General features: G+C 42.8%; 1 protein-coding gene across 4 annotated transcripts in view; it reads right to left on the reverse strand.

Moving 5' to 3' along the window:
• Positions 1 to 16,540, reverse strand: part of SLIT3 (slit guidance ligand 3) — a 641,659-nt gene that overhangs the window by 378,571 nt on the left and 246,548 nt on the right. The gene's annotated exons all lie outside the window — the stretch shown is intronic.

The raw sequence follows: 16,540 nt of genomic DNA on the forward strand, positions 1-16,540 counted from the left end.
GAACGGATGTGTTCCTACCTCCCCCTCCAAGCAAAGACCACCATAAAATAGTCACGATGCGCTGGCCTGGGAAGGTTTTGAGTGAGAACAAGTCCAACTGATGAACTTCTAGGAAAAGTTTACTCCCGCCTAAGAAAAAAGCATGGAGAAAAGATGACCTCCTTCTTCAGCTGGAGATTGAAACATTGGGTTAGGATGGCCAGGACATCTCCCAGCTATTTTAGACCCAGTTTGAGGATGGTGTTGCACACTGGGAAAGGGAGCACACCAAGATGACCACGAAGAAACAGAGGAAGTACATTACCCTAAGGGGTACAGGCTCTGCATTTAAAGAGAGAGGAGGCTACTTTCAGGCTTGGGCATAACCAAACAGTGTTCAGCGGGAGTTAAGTTCTTTTTTATTTTTCTTTTGAGACGGAGTCTCGCTGTCGCCCAGGCTGGAATGCAGTGGCCCGGTCTCGGCTCACCCGCAAGCTCCGCCTCCCAGGTTCACGCCATTCTCCTGCCTCAGCCTCCGGAGTAGCTGGGACTACAGGCATCCACCACCATGCCTGGCTAATTTTTTTGCATTTTTAGTAGAGACGAGGTTTCACTATGTTAGCCAGGATGGTCTCAATCTCCTGACCTTGTGATCCGCCCGCCTCGGCCTCCCAAAGTGCTGGGATTACAGGCGTGAGACACCGCACCCAGCCAGGAGTTAAGTTCTTTGTCTTGAAATAGAAAAACAATATACCCTTTCCCTCCACCACCGCTAATCAAAGTTTTAGGATGGAGCCGCAACACTGACTTGAGACATGACATGATGCCGCGTGTAATCAGGACATCTTACAGCTGGAGCATCTCCTATCGAACGACTCCTTATTACGTGACACAGTACATTGTCTTATTAAAACAAATTCAAACAGGGATTGTTCTGTTACTTGCAGCCAAAGGCACCCTACCTAATGCAAGCTCCTCAGGGCACGATACAATACTGAACTTCACTATCCTGTTTAACAAAAGCCAATGTTTGATTCACATTGTTGAGTCAGAATTTCGAAGGACGCTATCATTTAGCGTATAGCAGCAACCATATAGCAGCAACATATATTTTTGAAATCACAATTTAAAATAAAATTTAGATGCCATGAGACCACTGAGATGAGACATAAAGAGTTTAACTTGGAAATAAAAAAGCCCTCACAACATGTAATGTAATTCCTACCGACTACATTCAGGGTTTCATTCAACTTCTGGGACAGAGTATATCAAGGCATGTGGAATCACAGCCCATCAGCTCTGTTTAGGCATTCCCCTGCTTCTTCCTGCATGTTTACACAACTTTAATACTTTTCTATATTGGCTCAATAAAGCATTTTTCTACTGAGATGGCATTGCTCGTCTGTATTTATCCCACAGCGAGGAGGCTAAGTTATCTTAACAGTCCATTTTGGTAACTGTAAAGCTGACAAAATTGTGCATAAACAGCTCAAATATTTCTCAGGAAATAAAACTGGAAAGAAGAGGCCCTTGTTTCAACCATTTAAGACAGTCTTGCATATTTAGAGATTAAGGATAAGGTGTGGGTTTCTTCTTTCAGCTAAAACCTCATCCCCACCCTGCCCTTGACAACTTAATTTCCTGTCCTCTTTGGGAGACAGACGGATGAATATTTAGAGTAGAACATGATTGTGATTAAGCTTCCAAATGTATCTTCATCTGGATTCCAGCTGGTGTGGCATCTCAATTACTCCTCCATTCCCCTATGGAACTGTCTTATTGATGTAGTAAGCTTAGCATGATGGCACTGGATTAAAAATCTCCTAGGACTCTCCAATCTTCTCACCTCAATCAATTATCCCTTAATGAAAGGAAAAAAAGGTCTTGTGCATATACACTATGACCTGTAGAATCCTACCAATAGGCATCAGGCCATTGCTGATTAGCTACCCATAAAGAGCAACAATCTTTCTTAGAGCTGGCTCATTTCTCCTACTCCCCACCTCTGCAAATGATGATCAATGCATGAATGTGAGACTGATAAACTCTGAAGAAGGCAGTGATTCATACATGTACTATCAATATAATATGAAGAGAGTTGCAAAAATGTTCAGCAGCCCACAATTTGTTTACTGGATGAACATTCCACATTTGTCACTGTTTCCATGATTCCTAGTATCATATGCCCAAACTCTGGTAGGTTTCAGAAGTACAATATCATTCAGATCAATTCTGATACCTGGAATATTCACCTAATATTTCTTCAGTAACACTTCTTTTGAGACATGGCCCCAACTACTTTACATGGCTTTGTCATTCATTTGCTCACTTATTCGACAAACATATACTGAGCACTTAGGCTGTATGCTGAGCACTGGGGGTAAAGATATGAACAAGACACAGTCCTTGTTCTCATGGATCTCAATCTAGTAGAGGTGACAAACATTCACACAGGTCATCACAACTGAGTATGATGAGTGCCGGATGGAGCTGAGTACCAGATACTATGGGAGTACAGCAGAGTGGCATCTATCATGGATTTGGGTTGACAGGGAGACAGCAGGGAGGGCTGTTCAGAAGGCTGTTCAGAGTTTTTCCTCTTGTCTATTACATTTACAGTGTTCTCAGCACTTACACTAAAGCTTCTATAGAAGAATTAGTCCTACAGTGCCTGTCCTTCCTTCCTTCTGAAATGTAGTTATATAAGTAAATGTCAGATATTCTTCAATTCTGATAATATAATGAAATGTTGGGGAAGAAAGGCAGGCTTAAAGCTATTTTCTACTTTTTTTCTGCTACAAATACATATTACAGGAGTTTGAAGAATGGAAGCAATCTGTGTAGATTGGAGTATTTGGGAGATGCCTCAGAAAATAAACAGACTGAGTTTGCTCTCTAAGGTGAACAATGAAGTCAGTGCTTTCCACTTCTGTTAGACAGGACCCTATTTCCAGCAATCAGACGCATGAAGATAGTTCCTCTTAGGAACCCAAGTGGATAGGTATAGGGCCCCAAGATCCCTTCCTGGAAATGAATAGGAAAAAATAAGCTATTGATCTCCTCCCTCATTTAAATATTACAGTTCTAAAAAAGGCACTTCTCTGTAAGAGTGAAGTATACTTCTCCCACCTGTCTTCTTGGTTTGATGATTGCATGTATAGTGCTATACACAGGGCATAGGCAAGGAAAATGGAAGAGGAAGAGTGGATATCGTAGAACAGTCCGGTTCATAATGGTCTGTTGGAGAATTCTCAAACTCCCCAGAATCACACTTCCAGACAGTGACAAACAGAGCTCCTCAATACCTTCATACAGAAACACTTTAATCACCCTACACATTAGGAAAAGAATCCTGAGAAACCAGAAGAGGTTGGAAAGGTATCTTGGAGTTCCAAGAACTCACGAAAAATTAATCCAACCCTCAAAGTCAGCACCAGTAAGGACTGTTCTACGTAACAAAAAGTTCTCAGCTGCATTATTTAAAACATTGCTTTGGACTGACCAAATAATTTCAAAGGCTCCACTCTTTGCATTAGATGTTATTAAAGACGGATGTGCTAAAAGGGTCCTCTCTATCAAATCCGGTGCCCATCTGCTCTCCCAGGGTTATAATTGAGATCCTTATTACAGTGAGAGCACTTTTCCTTTCAATTTAACCTAAACGTTTTTGTGAGATTTCCCTTCAAAGCCTGATGGAGAACCAGATTAGTGAAATCAGCCCTGTTCTCCCAGGAGCCACTAGCTCCTTTGACTCAGAGACCTTGGAGCTCCCTTATACACCTACAGTCACATCAAAGGGGCATTTTGTTGTTTGTTTGTTACACCAGCATTTGCCAACCCGAGAATCAAGCTGTTTTTTAAGTAGAGGCAAGAGATGGGGGTGCTGGGCTTGGGATTCTGAACAGATGTGTAACATTTTAAGAAATCCTGTTATTCGAAAATAAGCTATAAAAACAAGGAAAACTGGAAATGATCTGTCTATTTACAAAAGAGGGCTCACTATGGGCTTCCTTAAAAATCAGCTCCCTAATCTAGTTAATGTTTCATTATCCATAAAACAAATGGGTGTTTACTTGCAACATTTTTGGAATACATCAATTATTTATAGAATGAGACCTCTTTCGTACTACTACTAATGGCTTCCTTTATTGAATGCCTCCTATTTATGTGACTGTCTCTGTACTGACACTTTATATAAGTCATCTCATTTACTTCTCAAAACAGCCCTGTAACCTACATATCAGAATCTCATTTTATACTAGAGAAAAAAATGACTTGCCTGAGGTCATACAGCCAGCGCAGAGCTGGGATTCAAAGGCAAAGTCAGTTTTGCTTTGCACTTCACCGTTTAGGTCTTGTTAGTAATGAGATTCAACGGTCATATTCCAAAGCCTCATTAATTTGGGCTGGTTGAGACACATTATAGTTTAAATTTGCTAGAAAAGTTTGAATTACAAAATATCCACAGATTACCCACAAGTACACATAATGAGTTGGTAATTTCACTGTTTGATGCAGATCCTTTAGGACTTCCTTCAATGATAAGAATAATTATAAGTCATAACCCCAGTGTATAAAGGCATAGAAACACCCAACTAAAATGCATGAAAATACTTTGTTCCCTTAAGTTGGTTAAGGATAACATGATAACTTGCCTATCAAACTCTCTCTTGAAAACACTTTATATGAGATATGTTCAAGGGATCATGAATTTTTGAGTAGTAGGCCTTGATGTGATTATGTTCTGATTTTAATTTCTTTTAAACAAGAGCTCTTTGTATATTTCATCAACCCCTTGGTTTAGCAATAAAGAGAAACAAGAGATTGTGAGAGAAAGCAATGAGTTTCTCCACTCCCCACTCCAGTTGTCTGAGCAGGAAGAGTGGCTGATTTAAGAGGGAAGAGCTATCTCTGCCTTACCAAAGGTAGGCCTTATAATTAGCAAACAGCAGTGAGAGTCATCTGAACTGGGAGCTCAAGATTGGGATGATGCAGACTCTGGTCAAATCAACAGTAAGAATGACATAACTATGCCAGAATGTGTTAAAAACTGTTCATATCTTCCTTTCCATTCTAGGAAATATTCTGGATCCCAGATCAGAGGAACTTATTCTGATAGCAGCTTATCCTGAGTCGAGAGAAGTAGTAGACAAAGCCTAGAGTGGCCAAATCAATGCACAGAAGCAAGGACACCACCTCACACCCACCAAGATGTCTATGCTAAAAATGAAAAGGACAATAATAAGTGTTGACAAGGATGTGGACCAACCGAAACGTGTACATTGCTGGTATGAATATAAATGGCGTGGCCATTGTGGAAAACAGTTTGGCAGTTCCTCAGAAAGTTAAATAGAGAATTACCATGTGACCCAGTAATCCTGCTTCTATGTATATACCCAATACAACTGAAAACATACATGCACATGGAAATTTGTATATCATTGTTCACAGCAGCATTATTCCTGATAGCCAAAAGGTGGAACATGCAATGAAGTATTATTCAGCCATAAAAAAAGAAATGAAGTATTGATACATGCTGCATCACAGATGAATCTTGAAAACATGCTAAATGATAGAAGTCAGACATAAAAGGCCACATACTGCAGGATTCCATTTTTATGAAATACCCAGAATAGGCAAATCCATAGAGACAAAAAGTAGATTAGTATGTGCCAGGGGCTGGAGGAAGGGAGAGATGGGGAGCAATTGTTAATGGGTAGCAGATTTCTCTGGGTTGATGGGACGCTCTGGAAGTAGACAGTGGTGATGGTCACACAACATAGTGCATAGACCAAAAAGCACTGAATGATATAATTTAAGATGGTGAATCTTAATGTTAAATTATATCTCAGGAAAAAAGAAAGGGCCAGGATTGCTAGAAAGAGAATGTCTCCAAACAGGGGGGCTTCCCTCTTTTAATTCAACTGGCTTGCAGACCCCCGCTCTGTTTCTGGGCCTGGAGAAGGATAGTGCTTACTGCTGCATTTTTTGATCATCAACAACAGTGTAAGCTTCTTTAGCTCCCCACTGCTCATACTTCTCACTCTGAAGCAGCAGCTTTCTGTCCATCACGGGATGAGAACTCCTCCTCCATGGTTCACAGGTTTCTCTGAGACGAGGCAGCACCAGAGATGTGGGGTCATGCTAAGGTTTCATACAAGAACTTCAAGTATTCAGCAGCAGTGGGGGATTGCACAGCTTAAAGGGTTTTAGACCATTTGTGACAGCAACAGAAGATGACAATGCATTCCTGTTGTGCCCTGCTATGCGAAGCAGACCTTAATTTGAGACAGGGATGGGGGTTGGGAAGGGTGACTCCTATAGGCTGAAGCTGCTGGTGAGATGAAAACCCTAAACGTGCAACTCGGTCACAGCTTCACTTGCTACTTCCTCACTGCCCGGCTTTCCCTCACACCTAGAAAATCCTCTGAGTTGCTGCTTCAACAGGCAGCAAAAAAGAACTTCTATTGTTACTTCAAAGACTTTCTCCAAGTGTAGTCCATGCAGAAAAAAATAAAAAGAACTGAGATGATGTAGTTTATTTCCTAGAAACACTGGTATTTCAAGACCTGGGTGCACCATCCACACTTTCCAGGGCATTGCCTGACACATTGTAGGTACTCAATAGATGATTTTTACTGAATGAAGGAATGAATGAATATGTGTATATTGAGTATTTACTATGTGCTAGGTGCTGTACTAAGTTTTTACATCATTATCACATTTTAAAGGCACAGAGGTGTACAGTGACTTGCCCAAAGTAAAACAGCTTGTAAACTGCAGACCCAGGAGCCAAACTATACCAAGCTCTTCCATCCTACAGGAAGCATTCTCTGCCTAATTAAGATGAGTTAGTGGCCTATACTCCACGTTCCTATAGCACCTAGTGGGTCCTCCTATTTTAGCATCCACCGTGTCAAACTGTTAAGTTTGTGCTCACTTTTCATTCATTTCACCCACTACATTTGGTGAGCGCTTAGACGCAGTAACTGACTGTGTTTTGTGCATTGCTGTATCCCTAGGGATACAACAGGCACAGTACTTAGTATAATATATCACTCACTACGGACATATTGAATTCATGATTGAATTTATCACTTGATGAGTGCGAGTTACACAGACTGAACAGCGAAGCCAGAGTATGAGAAGGGTTTGATAATGGGCAAAGAGGTAGGAGAGAGTGAATGGAAGGAGATCCCTTCCCTACCCCCAAAAGGTGCCTTATTTTTGTGCGTCGGTATAGGTAAAGAGGAGGTATTGCCTAGAGGGACTGTAACTGGCCAGGAATCACAAAGCAAATGAGGGGGCACCAGGGTCTGGCAGTGAAACATCTGTACAGCACATTGTGAGCGCCAGATGAAAGGCATGCATAGAAAAGCAAAGATCACAGCACTATTTTTGCAGAAATGAAACATTCCTAAACTAACACAAGAAGGGAGGTGAGACTCCAGAATCAGACACACTGCAGAAGATATAGATTCCCTTTGACACTGCTTTAAAAGCAAATCAGTAGCTAAGTAAATAAGAATAAAATGCAAGAGAGAGCAACATTCTCTTTGGATATTTAAAATGTCTCCAGATCCATAATCCTATCCCTACACTTGGAGCAGATCGGAACTGAGAGGTAAACTGCACATTTAGGAAGCCATGAAACTTCCTCTCAACACGAAAGGGTTGAGAATCACTTTCTCCTTGCTCTGCACCAAAAATACATTCCTTTTGTGTGCTGGAGACTGACTGTTCAGCAGAGAGCAACAGTGTCCCCCAGCCTCCCATAAAGGGAGGCTTGCTCTTATCTCTCTATCTTCCTTCATTGCAGAGCATGTTCTTGAGAGTATTATGAGTCCCGTGTGTGTAAAATTAAAATCAAAAGTGAAAGTGATTTCTTCTTAGAGATAATGCTTCTCCTCCCTTTTCTGCACCCTTCCCCCGCACCCCTCTGCTCCAGAGCCCTCTCTCCACACCTGGCCCCTACTCAGCAGCTGGGAGCCTGTATCAGACTGCCAACAACACCATTTGCTTTCTATATTCTAGACTCCTGCCACAGGGTGTCTACTCTGGCCACAATAAAGACATACTAATTCTGACATTACTTTTACTGTCAAGTTCATGAATTTAAGGAGGATTCAAGTTCTATTTGTAGACTGGAGACGCAAAAACAAAACCAAAGAAACCCCAGAACAATGCATAGCTGAAAAATATGCTTCCCCACCTGGATGTCCTGCAGATGCCCCCAACTCAACAGGGCCAAAAGTGCACTCAGTGACTCCTCCCTAGCCACCTTCTCGAGCCTCCTCTGGATCCTCCTGCAACCATCCTCCTCATCCTGGTGAACAATGTCCCTCATTTACCCCACCGCTTCGGCTAAAACCCTCATATTCATTTTTCCCTTGACCTCTTCTCCCCCTTTCAAATCTGTCTCCAAGTTCTGCTGATTTTACAGCTGAAATGCCTTTTGAAGCTAACCATTGACCCCATCTCTGCTACCCGCTGTCCTAACACAGGCCCTTATTCCCATCTTTATTGGGGTCTCTGCCTTCAGTAGTCTCCAGAGGTCTTCACGGCACACTGGAGGTTCCATCAGAAGACTCCAGGTTCCATCTGAAGACCTAGATGGAACCCACCCTTCCATCTAGCCTTATGTCCATCATCTCCCATGATCATTCCTTCAGTCCAGCTGGGCTGACCAAACTCACCCGACTACACTGTCACTCTTTGAATAAGTTATGTGCTTTCATTTTGGGCGCCTTCATATACAATGCTGTCTTTTTTCTTTTTTTGGCTGGGATACTTATTCCCCTCACTTCCCCAGCTGTTCTTCCCACTGTACTCTGGCAGACCAGGCTGTAGCTGTAGGTCTGTGATGGTCCTCAGCCTGTTTTCCTACAAAGATGCATCATCATGTCCTCTTCTAGGTCCTGAGCAGCTCTAGAGCAGGAACTAGGTGATAGCCATCTCTGTCTCACAGAAACTCAGCATGGTGACACAAGCATCGATTAGATGCTTGTGGAAGGACAAAAGTGGGAGGAAGGAGGGGAAAAAAAAGAGAAAATCAAATGGAAGAAACTATGTCAGACTCTGCTCTGTCACTGCTTTCAAGATCCATTAATTGCCCCCAAACCTCAGTTTGTTTCTTCTGATGTCCCTTGACTAAAATTCAAGCTAGAAAGGAGAAACTGTTGAGGCTGAAAGCATAGCCTTAGCAGCAGACAAGCAAGGTTTGAATACACACTCTCTGATGATGGGTGATCTTGGATGGCTTCTTGAACCCCTCCAAGCCTCAGATTTCCTCATCCTTATATAGAGAATCATAAGCTCATCTACATAAAGCTGTAATATCTGACCAGTGGGATGAGGTATAAAACATTTTCATAACAAACCAGGCATATTGGAAGCATTCCACAAATGCTAACTTTTGTTATTGTTTGTTATTACCGTTTTTATGACCTTTTACTGAATAGAGTCCTCAAGCTCTAAGATAATCTCTGCCCCAGTGAAGCTGGTAATTTGGCTAGGGTGACAGATCAGGTGTGACAATAAAGAACACGGATTTCCTTAAACCAGCCACAACAGAACTCAGGCATCACCGTTGGCGTAGCCATTCACACAGTAGTTACCTAGTTTGCCTTACAGACTTCTTCCAGTGTTGCTACCAAGTACTCAAAATAGCTTATCCTTTTCTAGTATAAAAAGCAACATCATACCCGAGTCCCAGTAAAGTAACACACATTAAATGCCACACAGCATTTTTGCCTCGGATAATAATAGCCATATTAAGTTGTTACAGACATTGCCTCTATCTCATCTCTGGAGGTGGTATAGGATTCTTCTAGAACGAATCACAGTCTGGGGAAGCAAACTCAGACCCCTTACGCCATTGGTTCAGCTGCTTGGAAAAATTCCCCACTTAATTAAGAGATTGTTCTTAATTAACCAATGGCGTAAGGGGTCTCCATTCAAAATACGGAGTTTCAGATTAGGCTAAGCAATGACCAGCCCAGAGCTTTGGGAGAGGCCCCTGGAAGCTGAGAGTGATGCCACAACCAGCATAGTATTGGACATTCAGGGGATGACTGAAAATCCTGGTTGACTGAATAGAGAGAATAGTTGGGCAGTTTCTTTGAGAAAAGTCAATAGCCTGTGAGGGGGGCCAGGGCTACGGCAGGCAGGGCCATTACCTATGTCAGTCAAGACCTATGTCACACGAGCTTTTTGGGGCACATACAAATGTGTAGAGTTGGAAAAAAATACATTGACCCCAGTGTACAAAAAATATAAAGTTAAAATTACAAGAAACAAAATAATAATTGTTTCTATTTTTCTGTATGGTACATCTAATGTGTGATCTAAGTGTAATTCACTATGTTTGACATGGTGGGGGAGGGGACTCCTCCAAAAAGAAAGAGGTCTCGGGGCTTTGACAGGTGCTAAAGTAACCAGAGGAGGTCCGCAGGAATCAACCTACATATTTTACCGGAATTCAGTGTTGCTTTGCTTAACTTTTGTTCTCTTAGGTTATGTTGTTAACGTCTCTCCTGCCCACCTTCCCCCAACACAGCAAAGCTACATAAACAAGAAAGACCAACCAGCGACAGCAGTGGAGAACTGGAAAGAATTATCTGAAATGCAGAGAGGCTGTAATTTTTCAAACAGCCAGGAGTAGAACAGCAGAAATTCTCTAGTTTCTTTCCACGACGTGCAGCCTAGGACCCTAGACTCCCTGCAGGACGCTGGGCGGCTTCTAATTGTCTGAAGATTTATTGTCGCGGTAAGGACAAGCGACATTAAGATACATAAACTGGCATTTGGGGTTGACGAATGATAGGCAACACACTTAAATTTGCTAGACAGAAACCTAAACTCTAAAGTGGGTAGAAGAGAAACAAAATACAAGCGTTCTGTAGTTCCCAGGGTGGGTTTGTGGTATTGTTTTTATTTGCTGTTGTTGGCTCTAGTTTGGCCAGGAAATGCCACTATAAGCATTTGATCTTTACTAGGGAGGTGCTGGCCTTGTAAGATCAGACTTGGACACTGGTTTCTGGGTAGAGTTGAGCCATCTATTTTTTTCCTGGCTGCTTCCCCTCCTCCCCATTTCTCCTCTAAGTAAATGAGATAGCTCCAGAATGAGATAAAAGAAGAGGTGTGTAGGAAGAGGGATGCGTTTTCTACGGTCAGCAACAGAGCAGAATAAACACAACAGCAGGCCCTCTGCTGGACCACACTGCCGGATGTGAAGGAGTCTCTCACCTTTCTGCCTACTTAGTGCCCAAACCTAATTAAAGCAGAGTCACTCGACAGTTAGGAATGCAGCACTGTATCTCCTTATGCACAAATCCCCAGCGTCTGTGAGCTCTTTCTTGAGAGTGAACCTTGAGTTTTATTTGCCCATTATCAGTCATCCCCATCTTATTTGTCCAAAACAAAATCTCATCTCACTTCCTCTGATGTCACTTTACCCAGTCTATCCACTCATCCATCCCATAATTATCCTATCTGACCAACTTACCCAGCACAAAGTTGGCCTCTGTTTCTTTGCCACAATTGGGTCTGTGCCCAGAAAATTGGTTCATTCATCAAATATCTATTCAGTGTCCATGGTATGCCAAGCCCTGAGCTAGGTTATTGGAATGTGGTGAGCAGCAAGACCAACACTGTGTCTGCCCTTATGAAATTTATAGTCAAATAAAATGCCAATTAATGTTAGGATTTGTTTAACCACTGCCCTCTTTGAACTGGATACTGCGCAGTCTGTAATAGCACTTTTTTTTTTTTTTTTGGCAACCCTATAACACTTCACATTGAGCTTGCTGCCAACTGTAACATGTAGATTTCCTTTCTGACGATGAGGAATACACATGGAAAGATGCCATAGGTATCACGGTGAGATCACATTCCCCCTTCCTAGAAATTTCTGTGTACCTGGGACACAATAGGCAGAAATATGCATTGAATGAATTTGTTGGCACTATTTCTTTTATGTTTCATATTTAGATTCAGCAGCATTCCAGCGCTCTGCTGTCTTATGGACCCTGGTTGGTTATCTGACATAACTTCTCTCTTACTGGCTTTTGTTTTATCTGAAAATGTCACTAGCAAACCATCAAGATCTGCATCTAAATCACTGCAAAAAGGAGATGAAAAATTGAAGGTTGGCTGTACCAGGAAGTTCATGTCAACTTCTAAACTTGTTGTCAGAAGCAATAAAAGTAGACTTTGTGGGTCCTTCAGAACCGGAAAGGAAAAGGAAATCAAACATTCAAGGGATCAATTTAGATTTACGAAAAAAAAGAAAGGAAGGAAAGTGAAAGCCAACCAAATTAACTCTAGTTTGGTTCAAAAATACATTGCCATTTTAAAACATTTCTAGCCTTCTTTTTTTCCCCTCTACAAGATACTGTAAGGCTGTATATAAAAGAGTAAATCAGAGCTGTAGGTGCTGAATCTCGATTCTCATATTTAACTTTCCTCCTGCCCAGGAGTGACTCCAAGAAGGAAATGAATTCTCAGTGGGAGACCCTGTAGTTGATTAGCTTTTACCTTCCAGAGGAGATGTCAATCATGTTAATTGAAATCAATAGACAGCTGTTCAGGGGCCCAGGATAATTAAGCAAGTCATAAAGGGTAGAATTAGAGTTCCCTTTAAAAATTAAAAGGGATCCCACTGTTTGCTAACATTTTAAGCCACTTTGGCTACCTAAGACCTATTCTGATTTAAACTCACCGATCACAGAGCAGCCAACTTTTGTATGGGCAAAGAGTTATGCTCATCCTGTGGGAAAGTGGAAAATCCACCCTGCAGAAGTGAGCTTTGAGTCTCCACTGCATTCTAAGGGGAGCCTAAATTTGTGGGTGTTAGGGCTTATGAGCCAGGTTGTTCTACAGCACTGGAGAGAGGGGGAGAGACAGAAAGAAAGGAAGAGAAAGAGTGAAAGAGGGAGAGACAGACAGAACACTAGCACTGTGGGCTCTCATTCATTTCAAGCTTGCACACCTTCGTGTCCCCTAACCAACCTACAGAATCCATCATCTGCAACCCAGGTCTTCCCGGAGGGCAGCACAGAGAAAACTTCACAGGACTAGAAGGAAAGACGATGTACTGAAGGCAAGTTACAATAACTAGACATCCCCAGCCGCCTTCAGAAAGATGCCCCCCTGCCCCGGCCAGAGAACTTCTTCACAGAAATGCATGTGCATTTTTATTTCCCCTTTAAAACTTGAAAGGGAGCTCATAGACCCACATCCCACATTTGGTTAAAGACAGAGAGGGCTCCTTCACCCACATGGCAACATGAAAAGAAAATGAAATTCTGTCCCAAGGCTTATGATTTTTTTTCTTTCTTTTCCTGAGTCAATGAATGCCAGATGTTCTCACAAAACATCTTCATATCTACAGGACGGCCTGTGAAAGTATTATTTATTATTGCTCAGAGGTCATGAGGCCACAACAGAGTTATAAGAACGCTGTGGTCACTCTCTGTGTCTCCTATAGTTAGGAATTATTTGTGGCAAGAGTCAGAGAGGGCTCTTCTTTCTACATAATTTACTTCCCCAGGGCCAATTAGCTGGGTCAGATTAAGAGCAGAGGTGGTTTTCCCCCTCAGGCAACAGAAAGCTTGTCAAAGTCAGCGAGGCCATGCAAGACTTCCCAACTGTCAGAAGAACAAGAGGGAAGGAGAATGTCAAAAAGAATATGGAGTGTGAGCAGCAGTAAGCCTGTCTGTCAACAATGTGTAACATGTGGTAGGACATATCCTCTTTGGCCTTGTCCCTGACAATGTCTCAGCCCCAATAAACCATCATTCTGTTGCAGTCCTCTGAGGTTGAACTGGGTTCTAAGTGGAAGGAAGGTGGATTTCACTCCACGCTACCCAAGCTACCTCTCAGACCACTGCTGAAATACTGCATCATCACCTCTGTCTGGTGCCTGCAAATTCAATCGCCCTTTTCCTGGGGAGCACCCACCCTCCCTCACTCCACTCCGTTTCAAAGGATAGGCGGATGTTGCAGAGAACCACCACCTCCAGGTAAACAGGCTGAAAGGCACCGATGCCCACAGGAAAGTGGGCCGCGTTTGGTCTGGACATCAAAGAGGTTGAGCAATCGGCACCGGATGAACCATGTCAGAACAAGACCTGGATTATGAGGGCCAAAGAAGAAGGTGTTATACCTGTAGGGTCTGCTGCTTCCTGTGCATGCTAATGCTCTTCTGAAATAAGCTCTGTAGCTAGAGTTGGGAGTTGGACTCCCTTTTCTAAGGATTTCAAACCAAACAAGACACTATTGATTCCAACCTGGCTCCAGAATGAATGAAGGGTCAATAGATTAGGCTGGGAAAACAGGTTTCCTTCCTTTTCCTCCACAAGGAAAACTCTGGTTGGGTCTGTGGCTCTAGCTTTTAAGAGATGAATTGAGTTCAGTCACTTGATTTTCATTTCCACTTCTGGTCTCAACTTGGAGGAAGCTAATGTTCCCTCTTGCTTTACTCAGGCAGTTGCCTTTTTTTGTTTTGCCATTTCTTCCTCTCTAGGGGAGTTCCTCGGGCTACTAAAATTGCTTTGAATAATGTGCTAAGTATTTGTAGAAAAGAAACAGGGAACTTGGGTTTTGTCTTATATGATATATTCTACATTTCAATGAATAGTTTCACCCTCCACCGGATTGCACAAACCAAATACATGGGAATCTTTCTAGATTACCCTCTCTCCTTTAAGCATTTACATCTGTTTAGTTTCCACAATTCACTAAATCCAACTCTATTCAACTCTGGAATTCCCCGGCCCCTTCTTTTCATTCACTCCCTGTTACAGGTGAATTATGTCCCCGCCAAAAGATTATGTTATGGCCCAAAGCCCTGGTTCCTGTGAATGTGACCTTATTTCAAAATAGGGAATGGGTGCAGTGGCTCACGCCTGTAATCTCAGCACTTTGGGAGGCTGAGGTGGGCAGACCACCTCAGGTTAGTAGTTCAAGACCAGCCTGGCCAACATAGTGAATCCCCATCTCTACTAAAAAAATACAAAAATTAGCCGGGCCTGGTGGTGCACACCTGTAATCCCAGCTACTAGGGAAGCTGAGGCAGGAGAATCGCTTGAACCCAGGAGGCAGAGGTTGCAGTGAGCCAACATAGTGCCACTGCACTCCAGCCTGGTCGACAGAGTTAGACCCTGTCTCAAAAAAAGGGGGAAAAAAAAAAAAAGGGTCTGTGCAGAAATCAAATTAAGGATATTAGTGTGGGCCTTATTCCAACATGACTGGTGTTCCAATAAGAGGAGGAAAATGTCATATGAAGAGAGAGACACTAAAAAAAAGGGGCAACATGAAGATAGAAGCAGAGATTGGGGTGACGCAGCCACAAACCAAAGAATACTGGGGGTGGGCTACCAGAAGCTGGGAGAGGCAAGGACAGATCCTTCCCTAGAGGCTTTGGAGGGAGCCTGGCCCTGTCCAACCTGGATTTTGGACTTCCATCCTGCAGAACTGTGAGAGAATAAGTTTCCATTGCTTTTAACCACCCAGTTTGTGGTGATTTGTTTCAGCAGCCCTAGGAAACTATTACACCCCTCTTGTCCAGGCCGGTCGGGTCTCTTTCTCAAGGACCAAAGGTCTCTGTCTCTTTTGTTTTCTTCTCTGATACAACCTCCCCCTCATGGCCAAAGTGATCTTCCTGAAACGCAACCCAAAGTCCCTCCCCTTCTTACAAGTTTATAATTGTTTCAAGGTAAAGTCCAAGCTCCTTAATGTTACATAGGCCAGTCCCACTCCAGCCCCTGTCTGCCTCTGCTACAGGGAATCCTTTACCCCAGGCATGCGGAACAACGTCTGCCAGGCTCTCTTGGGCTCTGAATATTTGCTTTTCCTGTACTTAGAATACTTCGAGCCCCTGTTTGCCTAACTCCTACACATCCTCCAAGGTTCAGCTCAAGTTCTATCTCCTTTTGAAGGCCTCCCTGGATTCCCCTGGCCTACAGGTCCCATTTTCTGAGTACACAATGCACATATTTGTTCTGGTTCTTCCCACATTGAACAGGTATCATGGAATTTTCCAGATCTTGAATTCTTGGAGGTCAGAGGCTGCTCTGTGGCCCCCACGTCTAGCATATGGGCTGGAAAATAGTAGGAAATTTGTAAATTCTTATTGAACAGATGAATTTATAAAAACGAATGACTGGATCACTGGTAAACTTCAATATGGTTGTTGCTCAACTGGCAAAGGAGACCATCAGTTTTGGGGAAAAAAGGAGGAGCCCAGTCAATGAACAAGTTTCATGAAGATGCCAGCCATGAGACAAGTGACCCTCTAGGTACCATTGATACAGCTGTGAATAAGACCAAGTCCCTGCTTTCTTGAACTTTCTATTGTGGATTAGAAAGATGGATAGTAATCATGTAAACAAGTATATTTTAGGAGATACGCGCTAATAGAAATGAAACAGAGTAATGCAAAAGAGAGTGACTGGTTAGGAAAGGCCTGTCTGGGAGGTGACATTTGAGATTAGAGTTGAATGATGTACAAGGTTGAAAGCGGGACACTCAGGCCAAGCTTGAGCAAACGTCTGGAAGC

Source organism: Theropithecus gelada, chromosome 6, assembly GCF_003255815.1.
Source record: "Theropithecus gelada isolate Dixy chromosome 6, Tgel_1.0, whole genome shotgun sequence".
Taxonomy (NCBI): domain Eukaryota; kingdom Metazoa; phylum Chordata; class Mammalia; order Primates; family Cercopithecidae; genus Theropithecus; species Theropithecus gelada.